Source organism: Nyctereutes procyonoides, unplaced genomic scaffold (assembly GCF_905146905.1).
Source record: "Nyctereutes procyonoides isolate TBG_1078 unplaced genomic scaffold, NYPRO_anot_genome, whole genome shotgun sequence".
In the NCBI taxonomy this organism is placed as follows: domain Eukaryota; kingdom Metazoa; phylum Chordata; class Mammalia; order Carnivora; family Canidae; genus Nyctereutes; species Nyctereutes procyonoides.
In genome coordinates, this window is record NW_026575051.1 from 64,058,910 (window position 1) to 64,074,910 (window position 16,001).

The window sequence follows — 16,001 nt, forward strand, 5'->3', positions numbered from 1 at the left end:
CCACGGTCAACAAGGTTGAAAAACCTTGCCCTAAATCGTTTAGTACGAATACTGCCAGCTTCTAGTTTCTTGATGCTACTTCATTTATTTTTCTTTCATTCTCTTTGTTTTTGTGGTTTTATGCCTTTTAAAAACCCTTTACTTTCATTTAAGAGTCATTTCCAGCAGGAGTGATAGTAAACTCCTGGCACACTTAATTGCTTAATTGGCACACTTAACCATAACTCACTTGGTGGAATTTTAATGTATATTTGTCAAAAACATTTCGATTTGTTTCAAGTGTTGACATAGACGAATATTCAGTGTCAAGAAGAATGTGTCACCCAAAGAGTGAAAACAGAGTGCATGTGGAATCCACTAGGAATGGACTTTGGGTCTCATGGAACATCCCCTATAGTTGTTCGAAAGGTAAGCAATTGATGTTGTTGAGTTTTTTTAATTTAAAAAAAATGAATAAAATCTGTAGTCAACGATAACTGCACATTATCAGTTGAAATGTGTAAATACTTTTTAATCTTCATGAAGTTTAGCCAGAATTTTTGTAAGAGACATTTAGCACTCCCTGATACTCCATACATTATTATTTATACCCTACAATGCTTTTTTAGGAGTTATTGACATTTCTCATCAATAGTTCAGGGCAGTCAAGTTTGCTTACACTGAAGCTAGATACATAGGACTTACTGCATTTACTCTGACGCTTAAGACAGGAGCCCAGGAAGCCAGCAATAAGGGTGATTTTAAGGAACTAAGTGTAGGCATACAGGATGGAGATTCTGGTTTGTTCTCAGCCAGAGACTGTTCTCACGATAGGAACGAGCCCCCCATTCTCTAAAAGCTCTGCGTGTCAACAGAAGCTTTTGGGCATATTAGTATATTTTGGTCTTTTATTCTGCATCCTATTTAAGGTGTACCATTTGCATGAAATCCCTGACCCATTAATAAAACCACTTACTTATTTACATAGAATCAAAACTGGTTTTGCAGAGTCTAATTAGAAATGCTCTGGAAAAAAAAAAGAAAAAAAGAAAAAAAAAGAAATGCTCTGGACTAGAAAACAACTTTAAAACACATAGTTTTATCATAGTTACTTTTCCAATGGACTTTGAGAAACTAATATATGCCTATAAAGGAAAAAAAAATCTAGTTAAGTAAAATAACTCAAAAACTGGTAACAAGAATGAGTTTTGCATACCTCTGCAAGGTAAGCTTGGTGAGTTTTTGTAGAATTAGATATAAAAACTATAAGTTAAAGTGAATTAAGGAGTTTGTAATTTTATTCTCTATGTTTTCTAACAGAAATTTAAGCTTCTTCTTATTTTTAGTCAAGATTTTTTTAAAGACTTGATCAAAATTGCCCTTTCTGAAAGTTAAGTTTTTTGGTTGAAAATCATACACTATTCCCCTGACATTTCTGGATGTGTCCTTTTCCAAGAAAAGCCTCTGTGGTTCTCAAAAATCCAAGAGAAATATCTCAGTAAGTATATCTTGATAAATTTGTACATTCGATATTAAATAATTGCTCCAATTGTGTAAATAATTTCATTTGCTATTATTTGAAAAGAAAGGTATTTAGGTGGCCTGAAAAGAAATTGTAAGACTCAGTCATCACAGTGTTTATTATAGATAAAATGATGCTGAAATAAATTATTTTAGTAGTTCTTAACATAAAAGCAAACAAAAACTGTATCATTTCTCTCTGATGCCATTATCCATTCTCATACAGAAAGTAAAAACAACAGCATTTCAAATCAAATATATTGGTTGGCTAAGATTGATCAGTTTTTAACTATCAGGAAATGCCTTGCTTTTGAAAAATGAAAAAATCTAGCTATAACTTGGAAGTGAAATATAGAGCTGCTATACACTATACCACCACCACAATTCGGTCTTCCAGGGCTATGCCAAAGTCACCCCTTCCAGTCACTCCCATCTGAGACACAGATAGTTCATCAAATCCTAATCCAATGGCATCGATGAACAAAGCCTATCATCTGGTTTCTACATGTCAGAAGAGTAGCCTTTCTGCTTGGGGGGAGAGGGGGCATCCTGGGAGAGGATTCCTAAGCAGCAAGGCCATGGCAGCAAGTTGGCAACATCACATGACAACCCCCTCTAGCCCCTCCTGTATTCATGGCCTTGGCTTCTGATACTACCCAAGATGCTTCTCAAGGCAAAAGACTAGAAATGTCCTGCATCCCAAGACTTGTGGAGAAACTGTAGTCAGCAAGCCAATTACTTGCCCTGCATGCAAATGAAAATACTGTAATGCAACCTCCCATGGGCTTTCATTACCTACAGGACTTCTGAAAAGACTATTAGTAATTCAGTCATTGTTTTCTTGCACTGCCCCCCGCCCCCATCCCATCAAATGACTCTGAAATCTAATTTTTTTTTTTCTCTAACAAACAGAGCAAGGGAAGAGTCAACTGATCTCAAGGGTGACAGAGGGAAAGCAGGTAGGGCCAAAGACCCTTGGAATGCCGTCCATATTCACACCCTTGGAGCTCCCCATACAATCCCCTTACCTGTTTGCCTGTTTAAGAGTTTATTTATTTATTTGACAGAATGAGAGAGAGCATAAGCAGAGGAAGCGGCAGGCAGAGGGAAAGGGAGAAGCAGACTTCCTGCTGAGCAGGGAGCCCGACCCGACCCGGGGCTCCATCCCAGGACCCTAGGGACATGACTTGAGCCGAAGGCAGAGATGCTTAACCCACTGAGCCACCCAGGCACCCCTCCCCTTACCTGTTTATAGCTAATCCCTGTTTTCAAGAATCCTAGGAACTGGCAGAAAAAGTGGGTGAGAGGGAGAAAGGATGTCATTATTCATCCAACACACAGTATTTAGCAAACTTCAGTAGGGGAAGCAAAACTTTTCCTCTGCCCTCTTACAGTCTCTGGCTGGGCCTGAGTATTAAGTAGAAGGCAGAGTGACAGGAGAAAGGCACACAATTTAATATTTTCATATGCACAAAAAAGTCTTCCCAGGAAAATGATGACCCCAAAGCAATCAAGCCTAAGTGCTTGTACACTAGGTTGAGCAGAAAGTAATAGTTGTGAAAAAGTAACTAAAATAGATGGAGAGACTAAAGAAAGACAAGGATTATTTTAACAAGTCTGTTTGAACAGATTTTTCTCAGCCTCGAGTCCCCATCTCTGGTGAGAAGAATATTTCTTTCGTCCTGGTATAGAGAAGGAGGGCATTTTTCATGTTTTTAGGAAGAGAAGATGTCATCGGCACACCCTTCTCGCATATGCTGTTTTTCAAGGGCCCTTAACTCAAAGTAATCCTCATGCCAAAGTGGTATATTTTAGGGTGACATATTCTGCTATGCTGCACCTCCATAAACAAAGAAGGTGCTGGGCACTGAACTGTGTGCCTACTACCCTACCCCAGCCTAGAGTCCCTATGTTCTACCCTATGTTCTTAGTACTCTACAGAATACTGACTGTATTTGGAGGTAGTGTCAATTAATTAATTTAATCTTTAGTGTCAATTAATTAATTTAATCTTTAATCATATGAACAGGGGACCCTGATCCAATATAATTGGCATCCTTATAAAAGGGAAGAGATACCCGAGCACACACAGGGGGAGGACCACGCGAGGACACAGCAAGAGGGCAGCCGTCTGCAAGCCAAGGAGAGATGTCACAGAAGGACCGGACCCTGCCAGCCCACCCCCACCCCCCATCTGAGACTTGTGGCCTCCAGCACCGTGAGGAAAAGACATCTCTGTTGCTCAAGCAACTCAGTCTGTGGTATTTCGTTATGGCAGGCCAAGCTGATTAATACACAAGGCGAAAGAATATCACAATAAAACATCTCCCTGAAGAACGATCCAGACCTTCCCCTTGATAAATCCCCTTAGTTCAGCAATCTCACAAAGCACAAGAAGATCTATCTAGAGAAGTTCAGTAACTGCTCAATGATTCAGCTGAGAGCCTGACTATTTACAATCGATGCTGTCTCCCAAAAGGTTACGTCTCAAAGGTTCGTGTCCGACCCGTGCGTGTTCTCCCTCCCGGTCCTCTGATGATACTCTCCTGAGTCATCCCTCAGCTCCCTAATTGGTTTCTGTTTTCCAAGTGCCAGTTTTCTGATGGAAGCTGTTTACAGCCTCACCACTTTGGGCAGAGGAGGGGGCGGGAGGGAGACTGTTGACACAAGCTGTTTCTAAGAAACTCATCGCTTGTTGTCCCCTTGGTACAGTCTGTGATGGGAGAAGGGTCCAAAGGGACCGACTTAGGAGACAAAATAGAAAATTCGAAGCTGGGTGTGATTCCTCGCAGGGTGATATTCATGCGACATTGGGCAGCTATGGCCTGAGCTCCTACTCTGCACCATGTTCTGGGCCAAGCACCGGGGGAGGAGCCCAGAATGAGCTGACATTCTAGCTAAGTGTGATGTCTTAATTAGTGGACCCGGAGACCGATGCTGCTTTCAGGTGAAGTTGTGTATATTTGTTAAAAATCCCACACTCTGAAGGGATCACAGAGAACGCTGGAGGGGAGGGTGAGGAAGGGTGGGGAAGGGGTCTGATCTCCAGAGGAGCTAAGTGGCAGGTGCAGGGTGAAGAGGGGCAGGTGGTGACAGAGGGGAGCTAAGGAAGAGGCAGCCTCTGAAGCGAAGGGGCCCCGACCTCCTCTCCTCTGTAACCTCAGGGCAAGCCCCAGCTCCGTACAGAGGCCGATGCCTCCTCTGTGGCAGAAAGCCTTGCTGTTCCTGGGCTCCCCTAGCCCCTCTAGGAGGGAGAAGTTTCCAGAAGGAAGGCCTGAGCTCTGTTTCTGGGGCAGGAGAGGGAAACACTGATGCCTCCATTGCAAGCCCCACCTGAGCAACCGCAGTAAAGGCCTTCGCAGTGGCCCTCCACTAACCTCAGACCTTCCCCTTAGCACCCCCACCTCACCCCAGCCCACACCAGCCCACCGTGGGGACAGAAAGCAGATCCCCAAACAATACCCAGGGTCAACCAAACCGAAAGCTGGTTCTTTGGGAAAATGTCCAGCTCTACCCGCATGGAAAATAATCAGCCCACAGAAAATTAAAGGTTTTACTGCTTCAGGAAACAGAGAAATAGATGGAAAAATTGAGAGGAAAAAATGCTAATGCTAAGTGATGAAGAGTGACCATGGGAATGAACTTATTAAAGGCCTGACCCGGAGCCTCTGTCACTGTTGGGTTTCTGTCAGCGGGCACGCCATTTGAAAGCCTGATGCGAGTTCAGTGGATTTGACCTGATGCTGGAAGGAAGAGATTACTCAAATTCTGCAAAGATGACAGCTTCCAGGGATCGTTGCGGGGTAGAGGAGCTATTCTGTTACTTCTGAGTTTGAACCTTTGAACCTTGAACTTCTTGTCGGGCTCTTCATCTGTGGCCCCAGTTGAACCAAACTTGCTGATATTCATGCCATTTTAAATCCCCTCCCCTTGAGGCTGGGCTGGTCCTGTGACCACTGGGATGGATAAAAGTATGGTGGAAATGACTTTCTGGGACTTCTGAGCCAAGCTAAGCTAAGAATGTCTGGAGAGTTCTGCTCTCGCATTTTGGGAGAGCTGGCCACATTGTAAGGGGTATGACCACTCTGAGCCCAGCATGGTGAGAAGAAACCCAGGCCAGCTAGCCACACGAAGAGGCTCCATGGAAAAGGGGTGCCCAGTGAGCCCCACCTGATGTGCCAGGCATATAAGCAAGCAGGCGGTCTTGGGTGGATTCCAGCCGCATGGAGCCATGTGGAACACAGAGATGGGCCGCTCCTGCCAAGCCCTGCCCAAACCGCAGAATTCTTGAGTAAATAAATAATTGTTGTTGTTTAAACAGCTAAGTTTTGGGGTGGTTTGTGACAGTCACTGAAAACCGAGGTTTCGGTTTCTCTCTTCACCAAGTCGTTTCAGTCACTTCCTTTTAAGACTGAGGTCAAGTCATCTGCTCTGGAAACTTACCTGACAAATTAATGCAATGTTGAGGTCACCTGATTTTAGAACTTGACATAATGTTTAGATTATACAGCCCTATGCCCGCTCTTGGTCAGTTTTATAAACTAACTTCTGAAAATGAATAATGATAACGGCTCCTGTTGAGCATCATGGACCAGGCACTGTGATTGGGAATCACATTGTCCCCATTTTACAGTCGAGGAAACTGAGACGCAGAGGTTAAATAACTTACCCAGAAGGGGGCTCTGTAAAAGCACACTTCCAAATTTTATGGCTTTGGTGACATGTACTCTGAGCTTTAAATGCTAAAAAGGAAGCCGACGCGGAGAGAAGAGCGTTGCACCTACACTCCAGGCAAGAGGAAGCCAGAAGGAAAGACATTGAACTAAGAGACCAAGAAACTGGATAGTACACGGGATGAGACCAGCAGCGTCATGTAGACTTGGGGATACTGACTGGGCCAGTTTTGTGCTATGTGGGTTTGTGGTGTATACGAGGGGAAAATAAGTCATGAAGCCATCGGGGGGGGAAAAAAAAACCACCACTTTGCTTTTGGAGGTTTCCCAAACCCAGTTGCATAAGGGGTGACTCTACTTTGATTGGAACACACAGGAGATGAGCCGCTGCTTCTTGCTTTTGTTTCTGTAACCAGCTTTCCCTTATCTGAACTAACTTGGATGGGCTTCCATCCTCTGGAAGGAACAGATCTCTGCCTAAGGCCCCCTCCAAAAGACCACGGCTAGATAACCAAAGGATGCGGCCATAGAATAAGACATTTTAAAATATATTTATTGGCTATGCAATTTTCTACTCAGTGAAACATAGGTTTCCTGACAATTTTATATTAGGAGAGAAATGAAAGACCATGCCAGGAAACATGAAGTTCTCAGGAAGTAATTTGGTTATAAACATATTTCCTTAATAAGACACAATTTGATTCTAACTCTCATTACCTTTTGACAAGAACAGTAAGACACTGGTTATTTAGTAAACAGTTCATGAAGCTTTCTCAAATGTTCACAGTCCAGGAGGTACACAGCAGATGCCAGCATCCATCCTCATTGTACGGACGAGGCTGAACTGGAAGGGGTTGGGGAATGTCTGAGATCACAAGGGCAGGGAGTCGGAAGCTGGCCTGGTCTTCGGGTTCCTGGCCCAGGGCTCTTTTTCCACCGTGCGCTATTCCATGCTGCCCTTCCCACGCATGTAGGCATCAAGGAGACTTCTTTCCACCTACACAGATCTCCAGGTTCCACTAGAGCCTCTCCAGAGCTAAGTGTTTTGTAGAGGTCGCTTATTATATCATGGTCAGTTAGGGAGCTCTTCAAATATAATGCTTATGATGAAGTCATTTGCTTGCAGATATTTCCTTCTATGACCCAAAGTTTCAGGGCTCTGAGGAGCATTCTGGTTTTGAAGTATTTTATTGAACCTCCTTCCGCCAATATTATGAAGTTCATCAACAAAGGTGACCAGGTAATCAAACTTTTTGGCACCGTGAGCAATGGCACAGCATTCAAATGGGACAACAGGGTAATCTTTATTCACTTCCCGTGGACATTCTGGAACATTAATTTGTAAGCTCACACCTGCCTTCTGCTCATAAAGTGGCAAGGTCAGTGTGCCCCTTATGCTGCCGTCTCCCCCCTCACGAAACCAAGAGGCTTATTCAATTTTTGTATCCCTCTGAAATGTTTTCAACTTTAAATTGCTATTGGAGGACTTGGGCTCTTGGTTAAGCGCTCACAAAATTTAAATGTGAGAAAAGTTCAAGAGGATTTCATAAGAAGGAGTGAGCCTTAATGGCAGTTCAAGTGGTGCACTGACCTTCCAAGTCCAATGTGGGAAGGTCACGTGCCATTTTGCAGGGGATTTTTCCAACTTTGCCATCCTTCCAACTCCCTTTCTTTAGCCCTATGACTGGACCCTGCACAACTCAGGCAAATGCCAAGGAGGCTGTGGCCTGAAGGTCTGCTGGGCCTACCAGGCCTGTCAACCTGCACCCTGGAGGTTTTATTTTATTTTATTTTACTTTATTTTATTTTAAAGATTTATTTATTCATTTGAGAGAGAGAGAACGCATGAATGTGAGCAGGGAAAGGGGCAGAAGGAGAGGGTGAGGGAGAGCAGGAGACTCCCTGCTGAGTGCAGAGCCTGCTGCAGAGCTCAATCTCATGACCCTGAGATCATGACCTTAGCCAAAACCAAGAGTTAGATGGACACTCAACCAACTGAGCCACCAGGTGCCCCCACTCTAGATTCTAGGTTCTGTTGCTGCCTGGCTCTTTCTCTGCTAGACATGTGCAAGGAGTGGCTCAGAAGCACATAGGTTTGCATCTCATAAGGACAGAATGGTCCACTGTCCATTGAACTCGCTCCTTGGGGAAGACAGTCACACTTGACAGTCTGTGACACCGCATGATGGCAGCTCACTTCTCAGCCTATTTCTCTGCTTTGTCTTTTTATGGTTTGGTCACAAATTGAAGGTAGGATATTGTCAAGACAGAAAGGTACACTTTCTCCTTTGGGGCTATTGTCAACAGCAATCTAGAAAGTCTTTAGATCTGATTTGTACAAATTTGTGACAATCACCCACAGTTTAGTGTATTTGTTTGAACAACAACAACAACAAAATAGCCTTCCTAGAAAGATCCGATCTTTATATTTACTTTTAAATAGGGGTAATGAATTGTCAATCAAGATAGCATGTCTGTGCTTTAATCTCAAGACCTCGATTAACATCAAAATTTTCTTTTGCCACCAAAGTAAATCTTCGGAGTGAGTCCATGCCCTCATTTGTCTAACTCTCCCAGTGGGCCTCTGGGCTCCCACAAATTTGCCCCAACATTGAAAGCCAGGAACAGTGGTCAATAAATACCAGGGCTCTGTCTCTAGCATGAACCACCTTCCCTAATTTTCCCCCAAACTCTTTGCTAATGGAGTTGACCTTTAGGAAACTGAGACTTTTCTTTTGTTCTCTTAAGTTTTCGGGACACCTGGGTAGCTCAGGGATTGAGCCTCTGCCTTTGGCCCTTTGGATCCTGGGGTCCCAGGATCAAGTCTCACATCGGGCTTCCTGCATGGAGCCTGCTTCTCCCTCTGCCTATGTCTCTGCCTCTCTCTCTCTCTCTCTTTCTCTCTCTATCTCTCATGAAGAAATAAATAAAATAAAATAATTTTTAAAAATTTCATTGACAACTCTTTTTATTGATCTCAGGGTGGTGAGTTGGAGTCCCACATTGGGTGTGGAGCCTACTTAAAAAATAAAAAAAATATAGGGGCACCTGGGTGGCTCAGTTGATTAAGCATCTGCTTTCCACTCAGGTCATGATCCCAGGATCCTGGGATTGAGGCCCAGGTCAGACTCCCTGCTCAGTGGGGAGTTTGCTTCTCCCCCTCCCTCTGCCATTCCCCCCACTTGTGCTCTCTGGTTCTATATCTATCTCTCTGTCAAATAAATAAATAAAATCTATTTAAAATAAATAGCCTACCTCAGAACACCATCTCATCTCCACACAAGCTTCTGAAAGTCAGATGACAAAAAATAAAAATAAAAAAATTGTTCACATAGAGATTAATACAACTCTTTTCAGAGCCATGAAGGAAAGTATAACCTCTAGACCTAAGATGTCAAAGGGCTGTGCTAGGTCCATTTTTTTTTTTTTAACAATTGGCACTTGAGGGCCAGATACTTCTTGGTTGTGGCAGCTGCCCTGTGCGATGTAGATGTGAAGTAGCATCCCTGGCTTCCACCCACTATTTGCCCGTAGCATTACACACACACAACTCAGTTTGACAACCAAAAATATCTCCAGGCATTGAAAATGCCCCCTGAAGGGCAGATCGCCTGCCACTGAAATCTGCTGTGCTTGGAGTACAGGGGAAAAGGCCTACGAGACTTCTCGCATGGCTTTCATGGAACTCTGCCGAAGACAGAATCCTGGTTTCTTTGCAGTAACTCTATTCATGTAGAGTTTCGGCAATAAAATTCATTGAGCATTTCCCATAAGACACACCTCTTAGGAAGTGCTTATCACACATTATTTCATTAAATCCTGAAAACGGCCCTGAATGGTAAGCACAAGTGTGACTGATCCCTCCATATAAGAAGAGACTTTGACAAGTCAAGTGACTTGCCCAAGGTCACACCGTGGATCCGCAGCAGAGATCCCTCTTAACCACCGTGCTCTACTGTCTTGTTTCTCCAGACCATAAAATTGATAGCTTAGGGTTCACAATGTTGGCAAAATCCAAACAGATTTTGTGGGTATAATGGCTTCTGAAAACTCTTCAAGTCTGTATGAGTCTGTTTCCTTTCATTTCATATGTTTTTATAAACACCAGGGGAGCAATAATCATTTGAACAGTTAAATTGAGTTAGCACGGTAAAATCCACTTTTTTTTTTTCAGTCTTGAAATGACAGTGAATCATTTGCCATTCTCACTGAACTATAGTCCCTCCCTGCCCCCGCCACCCCCTTGCTCCTCTCCTACAGCTCCTTGGGCCCCATTACCTGCACTGCTATTTTTCTTTTAATTTTCCAAACAACAAGATTGTATTTTATAGTTAAGATATTACTCCAAGGGACAATAATGGGGGATTGCCACAGCCAAAATGCTCAGGAAAAAAACAGAACAACAAAACAAGCAAATCAAGAAGGGAAGAGAGTGAGAAAGGAAAACAGCACACAAATATTTCTTAGACCTCTTGATATCAAAGCTGGAAAAACCACAGTGCTTCACAAAATATCACATTCAACTGTCAGGTTAAAAGAAAAAACGTTGGAAGCACCCTTGGTGTGCCAAAGGGTAAGGGAAGCCGTGTCAGCCGGCCTTGGGAACCACACCCAGGAGGTCAGGGCCAAGACCCTGTGGCTCAGGCTTCTGATATGGGTAGAAAGTATTAAAGAATCTCTCTCTTTTTTTTTTTTTTTTTTTTTTTAAATCAGTAATCTTTCTCACCTTTCCCTGGGCACCAGGAGACCTTTTGGGTCTGTTGTCCCTGAGAGGATAAGCCCTGCCTGGTATTAGTGAGTGACATTAAGACACTAATTGTGAGGCCAAAGGGAGAAAGAGCCTGTGTAGGCTCGTTGCCAACTCATGATTACCTGGGAGCCTCCTGCCTCGGCGCACCTGGAGCCATATCATTATGGAATGATAATGGTATCTGGGCGCTCACCTGTGATCTCAGTGAGATCAAATATTGGGAATAGCTGTGGACTGTTTACAGAACAAGATTAAAATATGAATCACATTTAAAATGTGAAAGCACCATTGTAAAAACAGTTTTAACCATGGTTTTTCCCTGTTCTTTTCCCAAAGCAGGGGCCTGGTCAAGAGCCTGTAGTGGGGGAAGGTGTTAAGTACCACCTTTCCTGAAGGAAAACCACCCCGGGCCCAAGTCTTCTCCAACTTTCCTTTTACCACCTGAGACAACTGAGCACAGAATTCTATGACGGAAGAGGCATAAGAATTTTAATATGCTTCAGTTTAGAGAGGACTTAGTATCTGCCAAACTGCAAATTGCAACAGTTTGGAGATTCAGCAAATCACTTTGCTAATCTGCAAACAGCAGTTTTTTGGTTTTTTTTGTTTGTTTGTTTTTCCAAAAGCACTTGACTCTGAGGGCAGGTCTCATTCGAAGCTTTGCATCGTGAGAGCATATCCGGTAAGGGAGATCTCGAATTCTCCTCTCTGGAGGGAGGCATCATCTCCAGGTCCCCGTCACGGCCACATTTAGGGGCTTGAAGAAGTTTAATACCCACTTCAAGAATTTACTAATCCAGCGGTGACCAGGTCTCTCCCATACTGATCCAACAAAATCTGCTTATAAACAAGTGACACTGGGACGCCTGGGTGGCTCAGCGGTTGAGCATCTGCCTTTGGCTCAGGGTGTGATCCCAGGGTCCCGGGATCGAGTCCCACATTGGGCTCCCTGCATAGAGCCTGCTTCTCCCTCTGCCTGTGTCTCTGCCTCTCTCTCTCTCTGTGTCTCTCATGAATAAATAAATAAGATCTTTAAAAAAAAATAGTAAACAAGTCACACTTAGCCCATAACCTTCTCCACCACAGGTACAGAGAGACAAATGGGCTCAGGGCAGATTTTTCTAACGAGGGTTCTTTGAAAAAAAGGCTCCTATAGTCAAATATTTGAGAAACGCTCCCTACTGAGGTCCTCTGGTAGATTCCCAGAGCACGTTAGCCTACACAAGAGTGAAGGTTAAACTCTGCTTAACCTGATATAGGCCGCACGTATTTGACCTTGGGGCCCTGTATTTAAGCCCCTCTATTAATCATTCACCGCCCTGGACCAAGCCCTTAGCCTGATGGCGACACCCTTTGACTGCACTCAGCTTACTGCCGCCTAGTGTTGTGACTGTGCTGTTGCAACTGTGGACTGCGACCCGCCATCCCCAGTAGGTCCTCAACGTGTTCCTGGTGGAGATGGGAAGCACAGTTTGCAAATTAGAGAATGTTGGGGACCCAATCACGAATGTTGGGGACCCAATCACGATGATCGCACGGCAGCTTTTATTTAGAGGAGGATCTCCCACTCTAAGTAGACTTCAACAAAATTACCGTTTAGGGACTTCCAGTTGAATCTGGTTGTGGGTCTCCGGATCACTGTGGGTGAGGTCTGTTTGTTGGCTTTGAGATGATCTTATATTCTTTTCCCTCTCCCTTCACTGGGGTGCTGTGCTATGAAGCATGACCGAAGCACCTGCCCGTGTGCACAGTGCTGTGAACTCAACCGTTCAGGCGCCTTCTTTTTTTATGTTCAAATATGAGACAGGCCACGCTGGCCCGGGCATGTGGACTCTCCCTGGGGCTCATTAATGGACTGGATTTATATATTGTTGCAAAATCATCAACACTGCGGCCTGTTAGAAACAGGTGCCGAGAGGAAATGTTTAATATTTTCCATGTGGCATGGACTCTATCGGTGTTTCCAATAAAACTGGGTCTGTTTGTACAGTTAAATCATAGGCCAAGGCTCTTCCTTTTTGCCTCAGGAGGCTGTCTGGTTGCTGGCGTGCGGCCAGCTTCGCTTTGACCTCACGTCTTCAGTGCCGCCATGCTGCTGTGCCAGCTGCTACTTCAGGGTGACAACCTAGTTCTGGTTCCCTCCACTGTCAGCTGGTCTTGGCTATTTGAAAGCTGCTCTTTTGAATGAGCCCTTCCTTGTCACTTTAGAAACCCTGCTTCCCAACAACCATGTTTGCTGACTGTAGTAGCTGTTTTCTGCCCCCAGTGAGAATCTGGGCAACACCCCCTCCCCACTTAGGGCCACCCTTGCTGGAGGAAACGAAGTGAGTGGTGCCACTGCCTGTTCCCTCCCCATAACCTCTAGTTCCCATCTTCTCTTTGTTTTGATTCCTATTTGTTTTCTTCCCTCACATTTAACCAACGCTGATGGGGCAACCTGGGTGGCTCAGTCAGTTAAACATCTACCTTCAACTTAGGTCATGATCCCAGGGTCCTGGGATCGAGCCCCGGAGCAGGCTCCCTGCTCAGTGAGGAGTCTGCTTCTCCCTCTCCCTCTGCTCCTCCCCCTGCTTGTGCTTTCTCTCTCTTTAATAAATAAATAAAATCTTAAAAAAAAAAAACCCAGCTCCAATGAAATAAGCTGGACGTGAATACTTTTTTTTTTTTTTTTTTTTTTTTTTTTTTTATGATAGAGAGGCAGAGACATAGGCCGAGGGAGAAGCAGGCTCCATGCACCGGGAACCTGACGTGGGATTCGATCCCGGGTCTCCAGGAGCGTGCCCTGGGCCAAACCGGGCGCTAAACCGCTGCGCCACCCAGGGATCCCTGGATGTGAATACTTTTTAAAAAGATGTTATTATTTATTTGAAAAAGAGAGAGCATGGGTAGGGGAGGGGTAGAGGGAGAGGAAGAAGCAGGCTCCCCACTGAACGGGGACCTCTAGGCTGGGCTCCATCCCAGGACTCTAGGATCCTGAGCCGAAGTCAGATGCTTAACCAGCTGAGCCACCCAGGCGCCCTGGATATAAATACTTCCTTAGTCGATAGGCTCTAATCATCACGTTATCAAATTCTGCACGTCCCTGCAAAGTAAGGCTTGGCTCTCTGAAGGTTTCATTTGTTCATTTTACCACTAGGTACAGACTGTTAACTGTGTACCAGACAGTTCTAGACTCTAAGGAAACAATTGCGACATAAGCCCTGTCCTGTGCTTCCATGCTAATGAGGGAAGCAGATAATAAACAAAACAGAATATATAGAATGTTAGTGGTAAGTGCTCAAGAGAGAAGGTAAAGCCTGAAGGTGGGAATGGAAGTTGTGGAGCTAAGGCAGGGGTGGAGATTCGGGGGCGGGGGGGGGGGGCAGGTGGCCAGGGTGGCTGCTTTCACAAGATGGGATTTGTGCAAAACCTGAGAGTAGAGGGGAGCTTCTGGGGGTGGGGGGAGGAAGTATGCGTGTCCTAGGCCAAGGGTCCAGCCAGTGTCAAGTCCCCGGGATGGGATATGCCTGGCAAGGTCTGGAGGGAGTCATAGGTCTGCCATGAAGTTTGAATGTCTACGAAGCACCTGGCGTACGCGTGGCACTTAGTAAATGGTTGGCTCTAATGATGACAGTCTCTCATCAGATGCTTGTGGTTTGATGAATGTAAACAAGTGCAACAGTTATCTGGCCAACTAGGCCCAAAGTCTCCTCCCTGGACTCAAGAAGAGCATTCAGTTATGGCCTCACAGACCTCAAAGTGTGGCCCCAGCATGCATCCCACCAGCGTCCCTAGCTTTTCTCCTTCAGCAGAGTCATAAGGTCATTGCTCCCAGCAAAAAAACAAAAATAAAAACAAAACATGTTGCTGAGCAGATTTCCCTTGATGACCACAGGCCAGTAGTTCTCAAAGTGTCCCCAGAGCAGCAGTAGCAGCAGCACCAGGAATGTGAAACGCCACGTCTCAAGCTGCACCTGCATCTACTGGATTGGAAACTCTGGGATTGGGCTGAGCAGTTGGTGTTTTCCCACCCACCTCCCTCCCATAATGCTGCTGTACACTGAAGTTTTAGAACTAGCAGCCAGAGGTGCTGTTCAGAAGGTGTCCTGGATGGAGAAGGCTTCACTAGGTCACTCCAGCCACTTCCTGTGCTCTCCATGAAACCACCTCTCAGACACTTTGCTCTTGTCACTGTTATCTCTGTTTGCTGAGATGCCCGTGGCTCTCTAGGGTTGCCTGTCTCCAGGTCTCCAGAGCAAAGCCCATCTGCCTCCCTAGACAGATGTCACCAAATTCTGAATGAAAATGACTACAGCTGGACTCCGAGGGCTGCCCAGAGCACTTGTCCTACCCTGGTTACTTCCTCTCTAGCACTGACCATTCTGAGAACTATTTCAAATTTTGTTATAATGAAATTTAAAACAACAACAAAACCTTTAGAAACCAAGACAGGCCAGCTTCAGATTTGCAGACAAGACGCAGCACTTATTTCTCTCCCCACCCCAGGAAGATGTTATCTTGCTGTTTGCTGAGAATCAGATAAAGCAGGGATGCTCCAGGAACCAAGGCCACTTCCAGGAACTTTTCTGGCACTGAGTGGCAATGTGACCCAACTTTTCCATAGGAAATGGTGTGGCTGATGTGAGTATCAATCCTATTAATCCTCTACTGTAATGATGCAAGGATGAGTGGGCTGGGGGGAAGGAGGAGGAGGAGGTGGTCTTTGAAATGTCCATTCTGTTGCTTCAGTTTGAGCACTCTGGTAACTTCTGTTGGCCTGAGCTGCTGTTCCCAAAGTTATTCCAAAACAGAATTATCTGGGGCTCTTGCTCAAAACATAGACTTGAGGGACCCTAAAACAAGTGCTTCTAATGCAGGTGGCCCTTCCCGTGTTGAGGGCTTTGCAGGAAAAATACAGCTTAAATGTCTTGACCTCACAGGAAGAGAGATTCTTTATGATTTGGGAGCCGCGGCCCTTAAGAACAAACTCCTACCATTTTCCTTTTGCCATTTCGGATAATATTTCTTCTACCTTTGTAGTCGTTAATATACCTTATCATTTTTTTCAACTCTATCATTTTTTATTTCTAAGTTACTTA